The sequence below is a fragment of the Nerophis lumbriciformis genome, linkage group LG03 (genome assembly GCF_033978685.3).
Source record: "Nerophis lumbriciformis linkage group LG03, RoL_Nlum_v2.1, whole genome shotgun sequence".
NCBI lineage: Eukaryota > Metazoa > Chordata > Actinopteri > Syngnathiformes > Syngnathidae > Nerophis > Nerophis lumbriciformis.
Window position 1 is genome coordinate 27024074 of NC_084550.2, and position 20629 is coordinate 27044702.

The following is a 20629-nucleotide window of genomic DNA, read 5'->3' on the forward strand; positions in this document are numbered from 1 at the left end:
AGGATTTTTCTGAGTGGCTGGACTGGACAGATTTAAAAATAAATAAATACATTTAAAAAAAAAAAAATGTTTTAATTGATCACAAATCGTTACAAATAAGAACCGCGATTAATCTAAAAAAAAAAAAAATTTTTTTTTTTTTTTGACACCGCTTGAGTCTTGCCCTCATTACTATTATTATTATTATTGTCATTATTATTAAACACATTTAATTTACAGTACAGGCCAAAAGTTTGGACACACCTTCTCCTCATTTCAATGTGTTTTCTTTATTTTCATGACTATTTACATTGTAGATTGTCACATCAAAACTACGAATGAACACATGTGGAGTTATGTACTTAACTAAAGGTGAAATAACTGAAAACATGTTTTATATTCTTCAAAAATAGCCACCCTTTGCTCTGATTACTGCTTTGCACACTCTTGGCATTCTCTCCATGAGCTTCAAGAGGTATTGGTTTTCACTTTCACAGGTGTCATAGTTTTAATGCCTTTAGTGACAATCTACAATGTAAATAGTCATGAAAATACACATTAAATGAGAAGGTGTGTTCAAACGTTTGGCCTGTACTGTATATTAAATAATACATCAAAAACACTTTAAATTGATTAAAATATTTCTAATTTACGACATGAAGAAAAATCTAAAAAAGCAGAAACGGTGTCAAAAGTAGCATTAATTATTACAAAGTTTTTCGTCAAGTCTTTCCAGAAAACGTGCAAACTCGTCCCGCGCTTTTTTGAACAAGTGTGTGGCTGCCAAGTTACCGGAGCACCACTTTATTTTTTTAATTTATTTTTTTATTTTTTTATTTTTTTAAGCATCTGAAAGAGTGGCAATCAGAATGAGAAATCAGAAATACTTTAATAATCCCTGACGGGAAACTAAGAATATACATATATTAATTTTTAAAAAATTTTTAATGTAAATTTCGTCTTTTAGTTTTTTCTTTTTTTTTCTTTTTCTTTAATGCACCTGAAAGAGTGGCAATCAGTATCAGAATCAGAAATCAGAAATACTTTAATAATCCCCGACGGGAAACTAAGAATATATATATCCATCCATCCATCCATTTTCTACCGCTTATTCCCTTTGGGGTTGCGGGGGGCGCTGGAGCCTATCTCAGCTACAATCGGGCGGAAGGCGGCGTACACCCTGGACAAGTCGCCACCTCATCGCAGGGCCAACACAGATAGACAGACAACATTCACACTCACATCCACACACTAGGGCCAATTTAGTGTTGCCAATCAACTTATCCACAGGTGCATGTCTTTGGAAGTGGGAGGAAGCTGGAGTACCCGGAGGGAACCCACGCAGTCACGGGGAGGACATGCAAACTACACACAGAAAGATCCCGAGCCCGGGATTGAACCCAAGACTACTCAGGACCTTCGTATTGTGAGGCAGATGCACTAACCCCTCTTCCACCGTGAAGCCCTAAGAATATATATATATATATATATATATATATATATATTAATTTTTCATTTGTAAGATAGTTTTTAATTTTTTTAATTTATTTAATTTTTTTTAATTTAAATGTCTTTTTTTTTCTTTTTCTTTTTTTTCTTTTTTTTTTCTTTAATGCACCTGAAAGAGTGGCAATCAGAACCAGAATCAGAAATCAGAAATACTTTAATAATCCCCGACGGGAAACTAAGAATATATATATATACTTTAAAAAAAAAAATTTAATTTAAATTTCCTTTTTTTTTCTTCTTTTTTTTTTTCTTTAATGCACCTGAAAGAGTGGCAATCAGTATCAGAATCAGAAATCAGAACTACTTTAATAATCCCGACGGGAAACTAAGAATATATATATATATATATATATATATATATATATATATATATTTTTTTTTTTTTATTTTTTTTTTTTTATATATATATATATATTTTTTAATTATTTTATTTATTTATTTTTTTTCAAATTTTTATTTTTTTTTTAAGAATCATCCTTTCACTTAATTTTACTTCATTTTTGGTATTCTTCTCAACTTTTCTTTAACAATTTCCCTAGTGGATGAATAAAGTCTGCCTAAGTCTATATTATGATATAGTTTTGACTCTAATCCAATGAAATGTTGGTCTCCCACTCAGTCAAACATGTTTTACGTTGGGGGAAAAAGAGCCAAACACAACTGGCCTACTATCACTACCGCCTTGCGTGGTGTGTGTGAGCGCGTGTCGGCATGAACATCATCTGCAGACATGATATCTGTATCGGAGGCGACGCTGCTGGATCGCATCTTTCGGTCGGCGACGCTTCTTATTGTCACCTCCTGTCGGTTTTGTGCTGCTCTTTTTCTACCTCCTTCCTTCCGCCAGCTTGTGTCTGTCAGCCCTCGACTATCTTTACTCTCCACTGACTCTGGCTGGCATCTGTTAAGCTGCTAAAGACAAAATGCATATGCACGCATGCGTGTGTGTGTGTGTGTGTGTGTGTGTGTGTGTGTGTGTGTGTGTGTGTGTGTGTGTGTTCTTGTATTTCTACCCTTCTTGAGACATGAAGAAGGAAAAGTATCTTCCATATGAGGAGGTGTGAACAAGTGATGACATAAATCATGGTCCCAATAACATTGCATCTAATAGAGAGCCAAATACTAGAGTCCGTGAACATTGCTCCAAAGTCAGTTTTTTTTTTTGTTGATTTAATGTGCGTACAAAAGTGAACATTGACAGGTGCAAAGGCAGCAATATATGATAAAAGAAGACGGCAGCTAAAGGACTTCCCTATTCATCCCCGCCAGGTGAACGGCTGATTTGACCACTTCCTGTGCTGACGTAAGACAAGCCATATGTGACCATAGGATGAACAAATACAAAGACTATAGTGGACATTAACACTTAGCTTCTACAGCTGGGTTGCCCAAAGTGCGGCACAGAGGCCATCTGTGGTCCCTGACTCCTTTGTCATCGGCCTTAAGCACATTTCAAAAAACAAAAAACAAAACAGAAATCTCATTTGTCAAAATGAGGGTCAATATATGAAATAACAAGTTTGTGTAAAAAATTTGAAGTGCTCCTCCCTCTGGTCCACATATGAAATAACAAGTGTGTGTAAGAAATTGAAATGCGCCCCCTTTGGCCAAAATTAATTTAAAAAAAATTAAATAAATATGTATATAAAGACATACTGTAATAACTTGAAGTAAATAATCCATCCATCCATTTTCTACCGCTTATTCCCTTTGGGGTCGCGGGGGGCGCTGGAGCCTATCTGACGATTAAAAACTAATTACAAACAAAAAATAATTAACTAAAAGCAGTCTTTTTCTCACAATGTGTCGACTTTTTCCTTATAAAATTGGGAACAATTTCTCATATTTCTGTTTCTGTAATATCGCAATATTGTCTCATAAAATTATGACTTTTTTACGTAAAATTATTACTTTTTAATGCAAAATGGTGACATTTGTATAAAATTCTGACTTTTATCACAATATTGTCAATTTTTTATTTTGTTTTTGTAAAACTGTGACATTTTTGGAGTAAAATTATGACTTTTGTCATCATTTTTCCAAGTAAAGTTCCAATTATTAGTACAATATTGCCAACATTTCAAAGTGTTCTCATACAATTGTGACTTTTGTCGAGTAAAATTGCGACTTTTCATAAAATTGCCAAAATGTTAAGCTTTTCTTGTAAAATTGTGACTGTTGAGTAAAATTCCAACTTGTATCATAACATTGCACAAATGTTCAGTTTTTCTTGTCAAATGTTGACTTGCGTCGAGTAAAATGACGACTTTTATTATAATACTGCCAAAATTCAAAGTTTTTCTTGTGAAATTATGACCTTTTTGTCTTCTTTACGACTTTTCAATGTAAAATGATTCCTTTTAATGCAAAATGGTGACATTTGTCATATAAAATTCTGACTTTTATCACAATAATGCCATTTTATTTTTTGTTATTGTAAAACAGAAACATTTTTTAGTAAAATGATGACTTTTGTCATAATTTTGCCAAGTGAAATTCTGATTATTATAATATTGCCAACATGTTAAAGTTTTCTGATAAAATTGTGACTTTTGTCGAGTAAAATTACGACTTTTCATAAATATGCCAAAAGTTTAAGCTTTTCTTGTAAAATTGCGACTGTTATTGAGTTAAATTCCAACTTTTATAATAATATCGCACAAATGTTCAGTTTTTCTTGTAAAATTACGACTTTAATGTAAAATTATTACTTATTAATGCAAAATGGTGACATTTGTCATATACAATTATGACTTTTATCACAATATTGCGAATTTTTTTGTTCTTGTAAAATAGTGACATTTTTTGAGTAATATTATGACTTCTGTCATCATTTTGCCAAGCAAAATTCGATTATTTTTATAATATTGCCAACATTTTAAAGTGTTCTCATACAATTGTGACTTTTGCGAGTAAAATGACGACTCTTTTCCTAAAATTGCCAAAATGTTAAACTTTTCTTGTAAAATTGCAACTGTTATTGAGTAAAATTCCAACTTGTATCATAACATCGCACAAACGTTCCGTTTTTCTTGTCAAATGTTGACTTGCGTCGAGTAAAATGACGACTTTTATTATAATACTGCCAAAATTCTACGTTTTTCTTGAGAAATTGTGACCTTTTTTCTTCTTTGCTTTTTAATGTAAAATTATTACTTTTTCATGCAAAATGGTGACATTTGTCATATAAAATTCTGACTTTTATCACAATATTGCCAATTTTTTTGTTGTTCTTGTAAAACAGAAAAACATTTGAGTAAAATTATGACTTTTGTCATCATTTTGCCAAGTGAAATTCTGATTATTATTATAATATTGCCAACATGTTAAAGTTTTCTTATAAAATCGTGACTTTTGTCGAGTAAAATTACGACTCTTTTCATAAATATGCCAAAGGTTTAAGCTTTTATTGTAAAATTGCGACTGTTATTGAGTAAAATTCCAACTTTTATCATAATATTGCGCAGATGTTCCGTTTTTCTTGTCAAATTACAACTTTTTAATGTAAAGTGATTACTTTTTAATGCAAAATGGTGACATTTGTGTTAAAATTCTGACTTTTATCACAATAATGCCATTTTATTTGTTCTTGTAAAAAAGAACAAAAATTGAGTAAAATGACTTTTTTCATAATTTTGCCAAGTGAAATTCTGATTATTATTATAATATTGCCAACATGTTAAAGTTTTCTTATAAAATCGTGACTTTTGTCGAGTAAAATTACGACTCTTTTCATAAATATGCCAAAAGTTTAAGCTTTTATTGTAAAATTGCGACTGTTATTGAGTAAAATTCCAACTTTTATCATAATATTGCGCAGATGTTCCGTTTTTCTTGTCAAATTACAACTTTTTAATGTAAAGTGATTACTTTTTAATGCAAAATGGTGACTGTGTTAAAATTCTGACTTTTATCACAATAATGCCATTTTATTTGTTGTTCTTATAAAAAAGAACAAAAATTGAGTAAAATGACTTTTTTCATAATTTTGCCAAGTGAAATTCTGATTATTATTATAATATTGCCAACATGTTAAAGTTTTCTCATAAAATTGTGACTTTTGTCGAGTAAAATTACGACTCTTTTTATAAATATGCCAAAAGTTTAAGCTTTTCTTGTAAAATTGCGATTGTTATTGAGTAAAATTCCGACTTTTATAATATCGCACAAATGTTCAGTTTATATTGTAAAATTACGACTTTTTAATGTAAAATTATTACTTTTTGATGCAAAATTGTGATATTTGTCGTATAAAATTCTGACTTTTATCACAATAATGCCATTTTATTTGTTGTTCTTGTAGAACAGAAACAATTTTGAGTAAATTCATGACTTTTGTCATCATTTTGCAAAGTGAAATTCTGATTATTATTATAATATTGCCAACATTTTAAACTTTTCTTATAAAACTGTGACTTTTGTCGAGTCTAAGTTCGACTCTTTTCATAAATATTCCAACAGTTTAAGCTTTTCTTGTAAAATTGCGACTGTTTTTGAGTAAAATTCCAACTTTTATCATAATATTGCACAGATGTTCAGTTTTTCTTGTCAAATTACGACTTTTTAATGTAAAAAGATTACTTTTTAATGCAAAATGGTGACATTTGTGTTAACATTCTGACTTTTATCACAATAATGCCATTTTATTTGTTGTTCTTGTAAAATTACTTTTTTCATCATTTTGCCAAGTGAAATTCAGATTATTATTATAATATTGCCAACATGTTAAAGTTTTCTTATAAAATTGTGACTTTTGTCGAGTAAAATTACAACTCTTTTCATAAAATTGCCAAAAGTTTAAGCTTTTCTTGTAAAATTGCGACTGTTATTGAGTAAAATTCCAACTTTTATCATAACATTGCGCAGATGTTCAGTTTATACTGTAAAATTACGACTTTTTAATGTAAAATTATTACTTTTGATGCAAAATTGCGATATTTGTTATATAAAATTCTAACTTTTATCACAATAATGCCATTTTATTTGTTGTTCTTGTAGAACAGAAACAATTTTGAGTAAAATTATGACTTTTGTCATCATTTTGCAATGTGAAATTCCGATTATTATTATAATATTGCCAACATTTTAAAGTTTTCTTATAAAACTGTGACTTTTGTCGAGTCAATGTTCGACTCTTTTCATAAATATTCCAAAAGTTTAAGCTTTTCTTGTAAAATTGCGACTGTTATTGAGTAAAATTCCAACTTTTATTATAATATTGCACAGATGTTCAGTTTTTCTTGTCAAATTACGACTTTTTAATGTAAAATGATTACTTTTTAATGCAAAATGGTGACATTTGTGTTAAAATTCTGCCTTTTATCACAATAATGCCATTTTATTTGTTGTTCTTGTAAAAAAGAAAAAAATTTGAGTAAAATGACTTTTTTCATAATTTTGCCTAGTGAAATTCAGATTATTATTATAATTTTACCAAAATGTTAAAGTTTCTTATAAAATTGTGACTTTTGTCGACTCTTTTCATAAATATGCCAAAAGTTTAAGCTTTTCTTGTAAAATTGCGATTGTTATTGAGTAAAATTCCAACTTTTGTCGACTCTTTTCATTAATATGCCAAAAGTTTAAGCTTTTCTTGTAAAATTGCGATTGTTATTGAGTAAAATTCCAACTTTTATAATAATATCGCACAAATGTTGAGTTTATATTGTAAAATTACGACTTTTTAATGTAAAATTATTAATTTTTGATGCAAAATTGTGATATTTGTCATATAAAATTCTGACTTTTATCACAATAATGCCATTTTATTTGTTGTTCTTGTAGAACAGAAACAATTTTGAGTAAAATGATGACTTTTGTCATCATTTTGCAATGTGAAATTCCGATTATTGTTACAATATTGCCAACATTTTATAGTTTTCTTATAAAATTGTCGAGTCAAAGTTCGACTCTTTTCATAAATATTCCAAAAGTTTAAGCTTTTCTTGTAAAATTGCGACTGTTATTGAGTAAAATTCCAACTTTTATCATAATATTGCACAGATGTTCAGTTTTTCTTGTCAAATTATGACTTTTTAATGTAAAATGATTACTTTTTAATGCAAAATGGTGACATTTGTGTTAACATTCTGACTTTTATCACAATAATGCCATTTTATTTGTTGTTCTTGTAGAACAGAAACTATTTTGAGTAAATTCATGACTTTTGTCATCATTTTGCAAAGTGAAATTCTGATTATTATTATAATATTGCCAACATGTTAAAGTTTTCTTATAAAATTGTGACTTTTGTCGAGTAAAATCACAACTCTTTTCATAAAATTGTGCAGATGTTCATAGAGCAGGTCAGCAGCAGGAAGCATGAAGTGCTCTAAAACTTGCTGGTAGACGGCTGCGTTGACCCTGGATCTCAGGAAACAGAGTGGACCGACACCAGCAGATGACATGGCACCCCAAACCATCACTGATGGTGGAAACTTTACACTAGACTTCAGGCAACGTGGATCCTGTGCCTCTCCTGTCTTCCTCCAGACTGAGACCTCGATTTCCAAAGGAAATGCAAAATTTGCATGGTTGGGTGATGGTTTGGGGTGCCATGTCATCTGCTGGTGTCGGTCCACTCTGTTTCCTGAGATCCAGGGTCAACGCAGCCGTCTACCAGCAAGTTTTAGAGCACTTCATGCTTCCTGCTGCTGACCTGCTCTATGGAGATGGAGATTTCAAGTTCCAACAGGACTTGGCGCCTGCACACAGCGCAAAATCTACCCGTGCCTGGTTTACGGACCATGGTATTTCTGTTCTAAATTGGCCCGCCAACTCCCCTGACCTTAGCCCCATAGAAAATCTGTGGGGTATTGTGAAAAGGAAGATGCAGAATGCCAGACCCAAAAACGCAGAAGAGTTGAAGGCCACTATCAGAGCAACCTGGGCTCTCATAACACCTGAGCAGTGCCAGAAACTCATCGACTCCATGCCACGCCGCATTAACGCAGTAATTGAGGCAAAAGGAGCTCCAACCAAGTATTGAGTATTGTACATGCTCATATTTTTAATTTTCATACTTTTGAGTTGGCCAACATTTCTAAAAATCCCTTTTTTGTATTAGCCTTAAGTAATATTCTAATTTTGTGACACACGGAATTTTGGATTTTCATTTGTTGCCACTTCAAATCATCAAAATTAAATGAAATAAACATTTGAATGCATCAGTCTGTGTGCAATGAATAAATATAATGTACAAGTTACACCTTTTGAATGCAATTACTGAAATAAATCAAGTTTTTCAAAATATTCTAATTTACTGGCTTTTACCTGTATATCTAGAAAGGCTGGTCCTAAAGAGGGAGGCTTTTTTCTCAGGTCTCCAGAAGGTACGAAGTACAAAAATGTGTGTGTGTGTGTGTGTGTGTGTGTGTGTGTGTGTGTGTGTGTGTGTGTGTGTGTGTGTGTGTGTGTGTGTGTGTGAATTTGTTGGTCTTGCTGGGTTGGATTTGAACAAGCCGATGCCTGTTCTGCCCCGGTGGCCTATGAAATGAGAAAGGCAGCCACTGTGTTGCAGACCTCCACTGATAAATCTAACAGGGTTACCCCTCCATGTGTGAATCTGAGCGTGTGTGTGTGTGCGTGTGTGTGCATATGTATACAGTACGCGTGTCTACAAATGGCTATCATCTGTGTTTGCGTTCAACTTTGGTGAGATTTCATTGCACACTTCAAAGAATGCGTCTTTCTATCGCCGCCTCAACATTGACATTGAAACGCCGGAAATTCTGGGTTTTTTTTCTCCTTGTTTTGTCTCATTTCCATCCACCGGCAGGGTTTAGTCCCCGGGTGACAGGAGGTGGTGTCGGCGTTCAAAGATACGTGGGAAAAGAGACTAGGAGTGCGCAGGCACGCACGCGATGGTAAGGTCGGGCGTCGACGACGTGAAGTCACTTGAACGCACCACGCGGCTGGAATATTCGACAGGGTTCCACGGAGAGTCTCGAGGGAGTTTTCCTCGCCAAAGCAACAATTGTGAAGTGAATTATATTTATATAGCGCTTTTCTCTAGTGACTCAAAGTGCTTTACATAGTGAAATACATTTAAAGCAGTGTGGGTGGCACTGGGAGCAGGTTGGGTAAAGTGTCTTGCTCAAGGACACGACGGCAGTGACTGAGTGGCGGAAGCAGGGATCGAACCCGGAACCCTCAAGTTGCTGGCACGACCGCTCTACTCACCGAGCTGTAAACCCACCAACATGCACCGGGTGATGGCGTTAAAAGTCATGTTTGATCGTCTAATTGCCTTCTCTTTATTAGCTCACTAGCCCGAATTTCACGTTGGAAATCAGAAATTCCACCAAATAGTTTAATATTGCAACAGATATTATATCATCATACATTCCAAACATTTTTTGGGGTAAAAACATACATACATATCTACTTAGCCTTATGATTACAAAGCTAGTTATGCATCAAATTGTACACTGTAAACATGACAATATTTTTTTTTTTAAACAGTTCGATCTTCAGAATTTCACCGTAAGAAAAAAACTGTGGTAGCATTTTTACATTTACAGTAATACACTGTGAAAACAGCAACCATATTTGTTATGCAAAAACTGGCAGCTCAATCACCAGAATTTTACAGTAAAATTGAATGTGACCATTTTACTGTAAAATCCAATTTTTTTTTTCTTACAGTGTAGGTAAAATATACATTTACTAATCAAATGCATAGGTAATGGTGTGACAATATCTAATCCTTATCGTTTATTCATGTTACACGCAGCCAAAACTGCAACGTTTGACACCCCTTGTTTACATCAAAACGGATTAAAAAAAATAAATATAAAAATTAGATTTTTTTATTTTAATCGATCAAAAATCGTTACAAATAAGAACCGCGATTAATCTTATTTTTATTTTATTTTATTTTTTTTGACACCCAAGCCAACACTGCAATATGGTCCTCAATGAAAACAAGTTTGACACCCCTTGTCTACATCAAAACAGTTCAAAAAAATAAAAAAAATCGATTTTAGATTTTTTTTTTTAATCGATCAAAAATCGTTACAAATAAGAATTGCGATTCATCTGAAAATCGATTTTTTTTTTTACGTCGCTTGAGTCTTGCCTTCAGCCCGCACTTTTACAGTAAAATAGAGCGTGACCATTTTACTGTAAATTGTATGGTAAAATTCTGCCATTTTTTTTTACCGCAAAATCCACATATTAATTTTTCTTACAGTTTAGGTAAAATATACATTTGCTAATCAAATGCATAGGTAATGGTGTGAAAATATCTAATCCTTATACATGTATGTTTCTTTTATTCATGTTACACGACACAACGTTTGACACCCCTTGTCTACATCAAAACTGATTAAAAAAACAAAAACGATTTTAGATTTTTTTTTTTAATCGATCAAAAATCGTTACAAATAAGAACCGCGATTAATCTGAAAATCTTTTTTTTTGACAACCCTTGTCTACATCAAAACAGATTAAAAAATATATATACTGTATATTTTAGATTTTTTTTTTAATCGATCAAAAATCTTTACAAATATGAACCGGGATTAATCTGAAAATCTTTTATTTTTACACCGCTTGTCTACATCAAAACAGATAAAAAAACAAAAAAAAGATTTTAGAATTTATTTTTTAATCGATCAAAAATCGTTACAAATAAGAACTGAGATTAATCTGAAATATTTTTTTTGACACCCTTTGTCTACATCAAAACAGATTAAAAAAATATATATATTTTTGATTTTTTTTTAATCGTTCAAAAATGTTTACAAATAAGAACCGCAATTAATCTGAAAATCTTTTTTTTGACACCCCTTGTCTACATCAAAACAGATTAAAAATAAAAACAATTTTGGATTTATTTTTTTTAATCGATCAAAAATAGTTAATCGTTACAAATAAGATCCGCGGTTAATCTAAACATTTTTTTGACACCCCTTGTCTACATCAAAACAGATTAAAAATAAAAACGATTTTGGATTTATTTTCTTTAATCGATCAAAAATCGTTAATCGTTACAAATAAGATCCGCGGTTAATTTAAACATTTTTTGACACCCCTTGTCTACATCAAAACAGATATAAAAAATATATAAATATTTTAGTTTTTTTTTTTTAATCGCTCAAAAATCATTACAAATACGAACCGCGATTAATCTGAAAATCGTTTTTTTTTTGACACCCCTTGTCTACATCAAAACAGATAAAACAAAACAAAACGATTTTTTTTTTTTTTTTTTAATCGATCAAAAATCGTTACAAATAAGAACCGCGATTAATCTGAACATTTTTACATCGCTCGAGTCTTGCCTTCAGCCCGCAATTTTACAGTAAAATAGAGCGTGACCATTTTACTGTAAATTTTATGGTAAAATTCTGCCATTTTTTTTACTGCAAAATCCACATATTAATTTTTCTTACAGTTTAAGTAAAATATACATTTACTAATCAAATGCATAGGTAATGGTGTGAAAATATCTAATCCTTATACATGTATGTTTCTTTTATTCATGTTACACGACACAACGTTTGACACCCCTTGTCTACATCAAAACTGATTAAAAAAACAAAAACGATTTTAGATTTTTTTTTTTTAATCGATCAAAAATCGTTACAAATAAAAACCGTGATTAATCTGAAAATCTTTTTTTTTTTTGACACCCCTTGTCTACATCAAAACAGATTAAAAAATATATATACTGTATATTTTAGATTTTTTTTTTTAATCGATCAAAAATCTTTACAAATATGAACCGGGATTAATCTGAAAATCTTTTATTTTTACACCGCTTGTCTACATCAAAACAGATAAAAAAACAAAAAAAAGATTTTAGAATTGATTTTTTAATCGATCAAAAATCGTTACAAATAAGAACCGAGATTAATCTGAAATATTTTTTTTGACACCCTTTGTCTACATCAAAACAGATTAAAAAAATATATATATTTTTGATTTTTTTTTTAATCGTTCAAAAATCTTTACAAATAAGAACCGCAATTAATCTGAAAATCTTTTTTTTGACACCCCTTGTCTACATCAAAACAGATTAAAAATAAAAACAAATTTTGGATTTATTTTTTTTAATCGATCAAAAATCGTTAATCGTTACAAATAAGATCCGCGGTTAATCTAAACATTTTTTTGACACCCCTTGTCTACATCAAAACAGATTAAAAATAAAAACGATTTTTGATTTATTTTCTTTAATCGATCAAAAATCGTTAATCGTTACAAATAAGATCCGCGGTTAATCTAAACATTTTTTGACACCCCTTGTCTACATCAAAACAGATATAAAAAATATATAAATATTTTAGTTTTTTTTTTTAATCGCTCAAAAATCATTACAAATACGAACCGCGATTAATCTGAAAATCTTTTTTTTTTGACACCCCTTGTCTACATCAAAACAGATAAAACAAAACAAAACGATTTTTTTTTTTTTTTTTTTAATCGATCAAAAATCGTTACAAATAAGAACCGCGATTAATCTGAACATTTTTACATCGCTTGAGTCTTGCCTTCAGCCCGCAATTTTACAGTAAAATAGAGCGTGACCATTTTACTGTAAATTTTATGGTAAAATTCTGCCATTTTTTTTACTGCAAAATCCACATATTAATTTTTCTTACAGTTTAAGTAAAATATACATATACTAATCAAATGCATAGGTAATGGTGTGAAAATATCTAATCCTTATACATGTATGTTTCTTTTATTCATGTTACACGACACAACGTTTGACACCCCTTGTCTACATCAAAACTGATTAAAAAAACAAAAACGATTTTAGAATTTTTTTTAATCGATCAAAAATCGTTACAAATAAAAACCGTGATTAATCTGAAAATCTTTTTTTTTTTTGACACCCCTTGTCTACATCAAAACAGATTAAAAAATATATATACTGTATATTTTAGATTTTTTTTTTTAATCGATCAAAAATCTTTACAAATATGAACCGGGATTAATCTGAAAATCTTTTATTTTTACACCGCTTGTCTACATCAAAACAGATAAAAAAACAAAAAAAAGATTTTAGAATTTATTTTTTAATCGATCAAAAATCGTTACAAATAAGAACCGAGATTAATCTGAAATATTTTTTTTGACACCCTTTGTCTACATCAAAACAGATTAAAAAAATATATATATTTTTGATTTTTTTTTTTAATCGATCAAAAATCTTTACAAATAAGAACCGCAATTAATCTGAAAATCTTTTTTTTGACACCCCTTGTCTACATCAAAACAGATTAAAAATAAAAACGATTTTGGATTTATTTTTTTTAATCGATCAAAAATCGTTAATCGTTACAAATAAGATCCGCGGTTAATCTAAACATTTTTTGACACCCCTTGTCTACATCAAAACAGATATAAAAAATATATAAATATTTTAGTTTGTTTTTTTTAATCGATCAAAAATCATTACAAATACGAACCGCGATTAATCTGAAAATCTTTTTTTTTTTTGACACCCCTTGTCTACATCAAAACAGATAAAACAAAACAAAACGATTTTAGATTTTTTTTTTAATCGATCAAAAATCGTTACAAATAAGAACCGCGATTAATCTGAAAATCTTTTTTTTTTGACACCCCTTGTCTACCTCAAAACAGATTAAAAATAAAAAAGATTTTGGATTTTTTTTTTTAATCGATCAAAATTGTTAATCATTACAAATAAGATCCGCGGTTAATCTAAACATTTTTTTGACACCCCTTGTCTACATCAAAACAGATAAAAAAATATATAAATATTTTAGTTTTGTTTTTTTAATCAATCAAAAATCATTACAAATACAAACCGCGATTAATCTAAAAATCTTTTTTTTTTTGACACCTCTTGTCTACATCAAAACAGATAAAGAAAAACAAAACACAATTTTATATATATTTTTTAATCGATCAAAAATCGTTACAAATAACCGCGATTAATCTGAAAATCTTTTCTTTTTTGACACCCCTTGTCTACATCAAAACTGATAAAAATAAATAAATAAATACATAAAATAATTTTTTTTGGAGTCTTGCCTTCAGCCCGCAACACCCACAATGCATTGCGTTTACTACGTCCCACTTTCAAGCCCTATCATTTAACTTTAACCTAAAAAAAAAAATTCCCTTATTTTCCCTTGGAAACGTCCCCTTTTTTTTCCAAATGCCAACGTTGACTACATGCTTATTGCCGTCATTGTCACCTCGGACTACTTTTCAATACGCTATTGTAATTAGCGCTAGGTTACCATTAAAGTTGCGTCAAGAACCGTATTGGCACCACCCTTATGCACATCATCTTGATGTAAGTTGGATGTTCTTTATGGCTACATGCCTGCCATATATCATCAATATGTGTGTGTGTGTGTGTGTGTGTGGTTGTGTGTGTGGTTGTGTGTGTGGTTGTGTGTGTGTGTGTGTCTGTGTCTGTGTGTGTGTGTGTGTGAGTGTGTAAAAAACAGCCTGAGACATTATCTTCAAGCCGTGACAGCTGTAATTGTGGAGCACAATAAAATGGCTGCAGGGTGACACCTCTAACCACCTTCTATTAACACACACTTACACCACCCCCCGTTCCCCATTCCCTCCTGATGTCTCACACACACACACTCGCACACGTGCACAAACAAGTGATTTCTCTCTGGTCAAACAGGGAAATAAGCATCTTCAAAGCCATCAAAGCTGAGTGCCTTGAGGTAGTCGGGTCTGATTCGTGTGTATATGCTGATGTCTTGATTATACGTGTCAATATATATACTTATACTCGCCAACAGGCAACAAAAAAAAATGGAGGTGTGGAAAGAAAAAGAATGGGTACAGACGAGAGGTACACAGATGTCTGTTTAATGTTGTTGTAGTTATATTGTAATTTGCATCCTGCGTAACCTGATTTAGTAGCATGAAAAGGGTCAAATAATCGAAAACTAATAATCAACATGAAAAAATACAATATACTGTGGAACCTTGATTTACAAACGCCTCGGTGTGTGAACCGTGTGTTGGCGCACAAAAGCTTACCGTATTTTCCGGACTATAAGGCGCATTTAAAAAAAAAAATTAGCCCGAAAAGCCGACTGAAAGCCGATTTATACATATATATATATATATATATATATATATCTTTCCCCAAGTGGAGGAGTTCAAGTACCTCGGAGTCTTGTTCACGAGTGAGGGAAGAGTGGATCGTGAGATCGACAGGCGGATCGGTGCGGCGTCTTCAGTAATGCGGACGCTGTATCGATCCGTTGTGGTGAAGAAGGAGCTGAGCCAGAAGGCAAAGCTCTCAATTTACCGGTCGATCTACGTTCCCATCCTCACCTATGGTCATGAGCTTTGGGTTATGACCAAAAGGACAAGATCACGGGTACAAGCGGCCGAAATGAGTTTCCTCCGCCGGGTGGCGGGGCTCTCCCTTAGAGATAGGGTGAGAAGCTCTGTCATCCGGGGGGAGCTTAAAGTAAAGCCGCTGCTCCTCCACATCGAGAGGAGCCAGATGAGGTGGTTCGGGCATCTGGTCAGGATGCCACCCGAGCGCCTCCCTAAGGAGGTGTTTAGGGCATGTCCGACCGGTAGGAGGCCACGAGGAAGACCCAGGACACGTTGGGAAGACTATGTCTCCCGGCTGGCCTGGGAACGCCTCGGGATCCCCCGGGAGGAGCTGGACGAAGTGGCTGGGGAGAGGGAAGTCTGGGCTTCCCTGCTTAGGCTGCTGCCCCCGCGACCCGACCTCGGATAAGCGGAAGAAGATGGATGGATGGATATATATATATATATATATATATATATATATATACATATATATAGATATAGATAGAGATAGATATACTGTACTTAAATGTATAACAGATTGTATTTATGTTATTCACATGTGAATAATGCTGTTTAATAGACTGCATTTATACTATTCACATGTGAATAATGCTGTTTAATAGACTGTGTTTTTATTATTCACATGTGAATAATGCTGTATAATAGAATGTATTTATATTATTCACATGTGAATAATGCTGTATAATAGACTGTATTTATATTATTCACATGTAAAAAAATACCTAAGTGTTTATTGTGAGCGAACTGTGATGCTGAATTTCCCCCAGGGATCAATAAAGTACTTTCTATTCTATTCTATTCTATACATATAGATATATAGTACTTTGTTGATTCCTTCAGGAGAGTTCCCTCAGGAAAATTACTTTATTTTTTAATTTTTTTAGATTATATATATATATATATATATATATATATATATATATATATATATATGTTTGTATGTATGTATATACATACAAATGTTTATGTATATGTATATACATACATAAAAATGTGTGTATGTATATATGTATGTATGCATAACCATTTATAACATTTGTATTTACAAATATATATATAATTGGATATTAGGAGTGTGTGAAAGTTTGACTTCTACCTTGTTTATTTCCATGTCAACCTCCTTAAAGTTGCAATAAATCCGAAATATCAAGCAGCTAAAATACACCACAATGGCTAAGTGTGAAGAGTATTTTTCATTTAAAGTTAAAAGTTAAAGTACCAATGATTGTCACACACACACTAGGTGTGGCGAAATTATTCTCTGCATTTAACCCATCACCCTTGATCACCCCCTGGGAGGTGAGGGGAGCAGTGGGCAGCAGCGGTGGCCGCGCCCGGGAATCATTTTTGGTGATTTAACCCCCAATTCCAACCCTTGATACTGAGTGCCAAGCAGGGAGGTAATGGGTCCCATTTTTATAGTCTTTGGTATGACTCGGCCGGGGTTTGAACCCACAACCTACCGATCTCAGGGCGGACACTCTAACCACTAGGCCACTGAGTAGGTTAACCACTAGGCCACTGATTCTAATTACCGTATTTTCCGCACTATTAGTCGCACCTAAAAACCACAAATTTACTCAAAAGCTGACAGTGCGGCTTATAACCCGGTGCGCTTTATATATGGATTAATATTAAGATTCATTTTCATAAAGTTTCGGTCTCGCAACTACGGTAAACAGCCGCCATCTTTTTTCCCCGTAGAAGAGGAAGTGCTTCTTCTTCTACGCAAGCAACCACCAAGGTAAGCACCCGCCCCCATAGAAGAGGAAGCGCTTCTTCTTCTACTGTAAGCAACCACCCGCCCCCGTAGAAGAAGAAGAAGCGCGCGGATATTACGTTTCATTTCCTTTGTGTGTTTACATCTGTAAAGACCACAAAATGGCTCCTACTAAGCGACAGGTTTCCGGTTCATGAAAAGACGCAATCTCTCCATCCGCACACGGACTACTATTTCACAGCAACTGCCTAAAGACTTTCAAGAAAAGCTGGCTACTTTCCGTGCATATTGTAAAAACAAGATAGCTGAAAAAAAGATCCGGCCAGAGAACATTATCAACATGGACGAGGTTCCACTGACTTTTGATATTCCTGTGAACCGCACTGTGGATACAACGGGAGCACGTACGGTGAATATTCACACCACAGGGAATGAGAAGTCATCCTTCACTGTGGTTCTAGCTTGCCATGCTAATGGCCAGAAACTTCCACCCATGGTGATATTCAAAAGGAAGACCTTGCCAAAAGAGACCTTTCCAGCCGGCGTCATCATAAAAGCTAACTCGAAGGGATGGATGGATGAAGAAAAGATGAGCGAGTGGTTAAGGTAAGTTTACGCGAAGAGGCCGGGTGGCTTTTTTCACGCAGCTCCGTCCATGTTGATATACGACTCCATGTGCGCCCACATCACGCTGGTTTTTAATATATTATTAAAGTTTGACTGACCTATCTGACTGTTTTTTTGACATTCCTTTAGCGCAGTTAGATGCGGCTTATAACACGGGGCGGCTTATAGGTGGACAAAGTTTTGAAATATGCCGTTCATTGAAGGCGCGGCTTATAACCCAGGGCGGCTTATGGTGCGGAAAATACGGTATGTTTTGTAATGGATTTAAATAGGTGTAATTACAATTTTTTTATGGTGTATGGACATTTTTTTTATCATATCCACAAAGTTTAGTGAGCAGGTTGTGTTATGTGTGACCATGTCTGCTGACATTTTGTGTTGGTTGGATTTAAAAAAATAATTTTTGGACCATGACTATGGAAGGTTGTTTGCATTGGGTCATATAAGTAAATGCCTATATGCAGAAAAAAAAATAATTATAAGTAAATAAATAAAATTACAGATCCTTCCTTTCCTGTGTTGTCACTAAATCGCCTCTCCTCTAGATGCAAACAAACGGTGGACATTCTGGACGTTCGGCGTTAAATTGGCCTCCCCCCCTCTCTCCTCCCTTCCTCCGTCCAGGTCTCGGTGCCTCTCCAGGTTGTCAGAGGACACGTCAGGACTTAATGCTTTCCAATCTTCTCCCCAACACACACTGTCGCCTCTCATTTACGGAGCCGCTGACAAGGATGGCCGCCGTCTCCACGCCTTCATGCCGCCCACTCCTCCCTGCCTCTGCTGTGCTCACAAGTCATTAGTCCACCTTCGCTCTACCACCTGAGCCATTAGCCGGACTCCTCACGTCACCCCAGGTATGTATTGATAGCATTCTCACACGCTTTTATTCACTTTTCTGTAAGCGTTCATCCACTCCTGGCTGGTGTGACCAAATGTAACACTCGCTGCGTGTGTAGTCGTCGTCTTCTCTCCAACACTTTCCTATCTATTTGTCTCCGTGTCAGCGTTCACCACCTCAGACCGCCACTTTAGCCCCCCTTACCATGCTGCTGCCACGCCAGCAAGAGTAAACACTAGTTGCCCGGCATCAATCACCTAGCACACACACACACACACACACACACACACACACACACACACACACACACACACACACACACACACACACACACACACACACACACACACACACACACACACACACACACACACACAGGTCTCCAATTTCCCCGGCTTCCATCCTCCCAACAATTGAACACAGAACACAGTCACAACAACCTCAAACGAGACAATATGCGGCGTGTGTGTGTGTGTTCTTGTATTCCTGCCCTTCTTGAGACACGAAGAAGGACAAGTATCTTCCATATGAGGAGGTGTGAACAAGTGATGACATAAATCATGGTCCCAATAACATTGCATCTAATAGACAATGTCTCATTTGCACCCCTGCTGGTCAACATGAGGGTGGTCCCCCCAAAAAAATTTACTCTCAACATATGAAATAACAAGTGTGTGTAAAAAATTTGAAGTGATCCCCCTCTGGTTAACATATGAAATAACAAGTGTGTGTAAGAAATTGAAATGCGCCCCATTTGTCCAAAATTAATAAAATAAATAAAAATAAATATGTATATAGAGACATACTGTAATAACTTGAAGTAAATAATGAAGATTAAAAACCAATTACAAACAATAATAATATATTGTATTTGTAAAAAAAAAAGCACTTTACATTGAGCAAACAACCTCAAAGTGCTACAGTGTATTAAAAAAAAAAAAAAAAAAGGATATTAAAAGAAATAAAAATAAAAACTAGAACAGCAAAATAGCTAAAACTAGTATGCATTTATCTAAAAAAAGAGGCTTTTTTTAAAAGAAGGGTTTTTAAGCCTTTTTTAAAAGCATACACAGTCTGTGGTGCCCTTAGGTGGTCAGGGAGAGCGTTCCACAGACTGGGAGCAGCGGAGCAGAAAGTCCGGTCTCCCATTGTTCGTAGCTTTGTCCTCGGAGGTTGGAACAAAATGAACTAAAAGCAGTCTTTTTCTCACAATGTGTCGACTTTTTTCTGATAAAATAGGGAACAATTTCTCATATTCTTTCTGTTTCTGTAATATTGCAATATTTTCTCGTAAAATTATGACTTTTTTAATGTCAAATTATTACTTTTTAATGCAAAATGGTGACATTTGCCTATAAAATTCTGACTTTTATTACAATATTGCCAATTTTTTTTTGCTGTTATTGTGAATTAGTGAAATTTAATTTTTTGAGTAAAATTATGACTTTTGTCATCATTTTGCCAAGTAAAATTATAATTTTGCCAACATTTTAAAGTTTTCTTGTAAAATTGTGACAGTTGTCTTCGTAACATTACGACTCTTTTCATAAAATTGCCCAAATATTAAGCTTTTGCTTGTAAAATTGCGACTGTTATTGAGTAAAATTCCAACTTTTATCATAATATTGCACACATGTTCAGTTTTTCTT

The 20629-nt window shown here is 33.6% G+C and overlaps 1 protein-coding gene and 1 long non-coding RNA gene across 8 annotated transcripts in view; one reads left to right on the plus strand and one right to left on the minus strand.

Moving 5' to 3' along the window:
* Positions 1-20629, minus strand: part of rnf220a (ring finger protein 220a) — a 482952-nt gene that overhangs the window by 278265 nt on the left and 184058 nt on the right. The gene's annotated exons all lie outside the window — the stretch shown is intronic.
* Positions 1-20629, plus strand: part of LOC133582069 (uncharacterized) — an 82389-nt gene that overhangs the window by 54810 nt on the left and 6950 nt on the right. Inside the window, exon 3 of the long non-coding RNA XR_009812416.2 lies at positions 18767-18996. This is a non-coding gene — a long non-coding RNA (uncharacterized lncRNA). The remainder of the gene's footprint in view (positions 1-18766; positions 18997-20629) is intronic.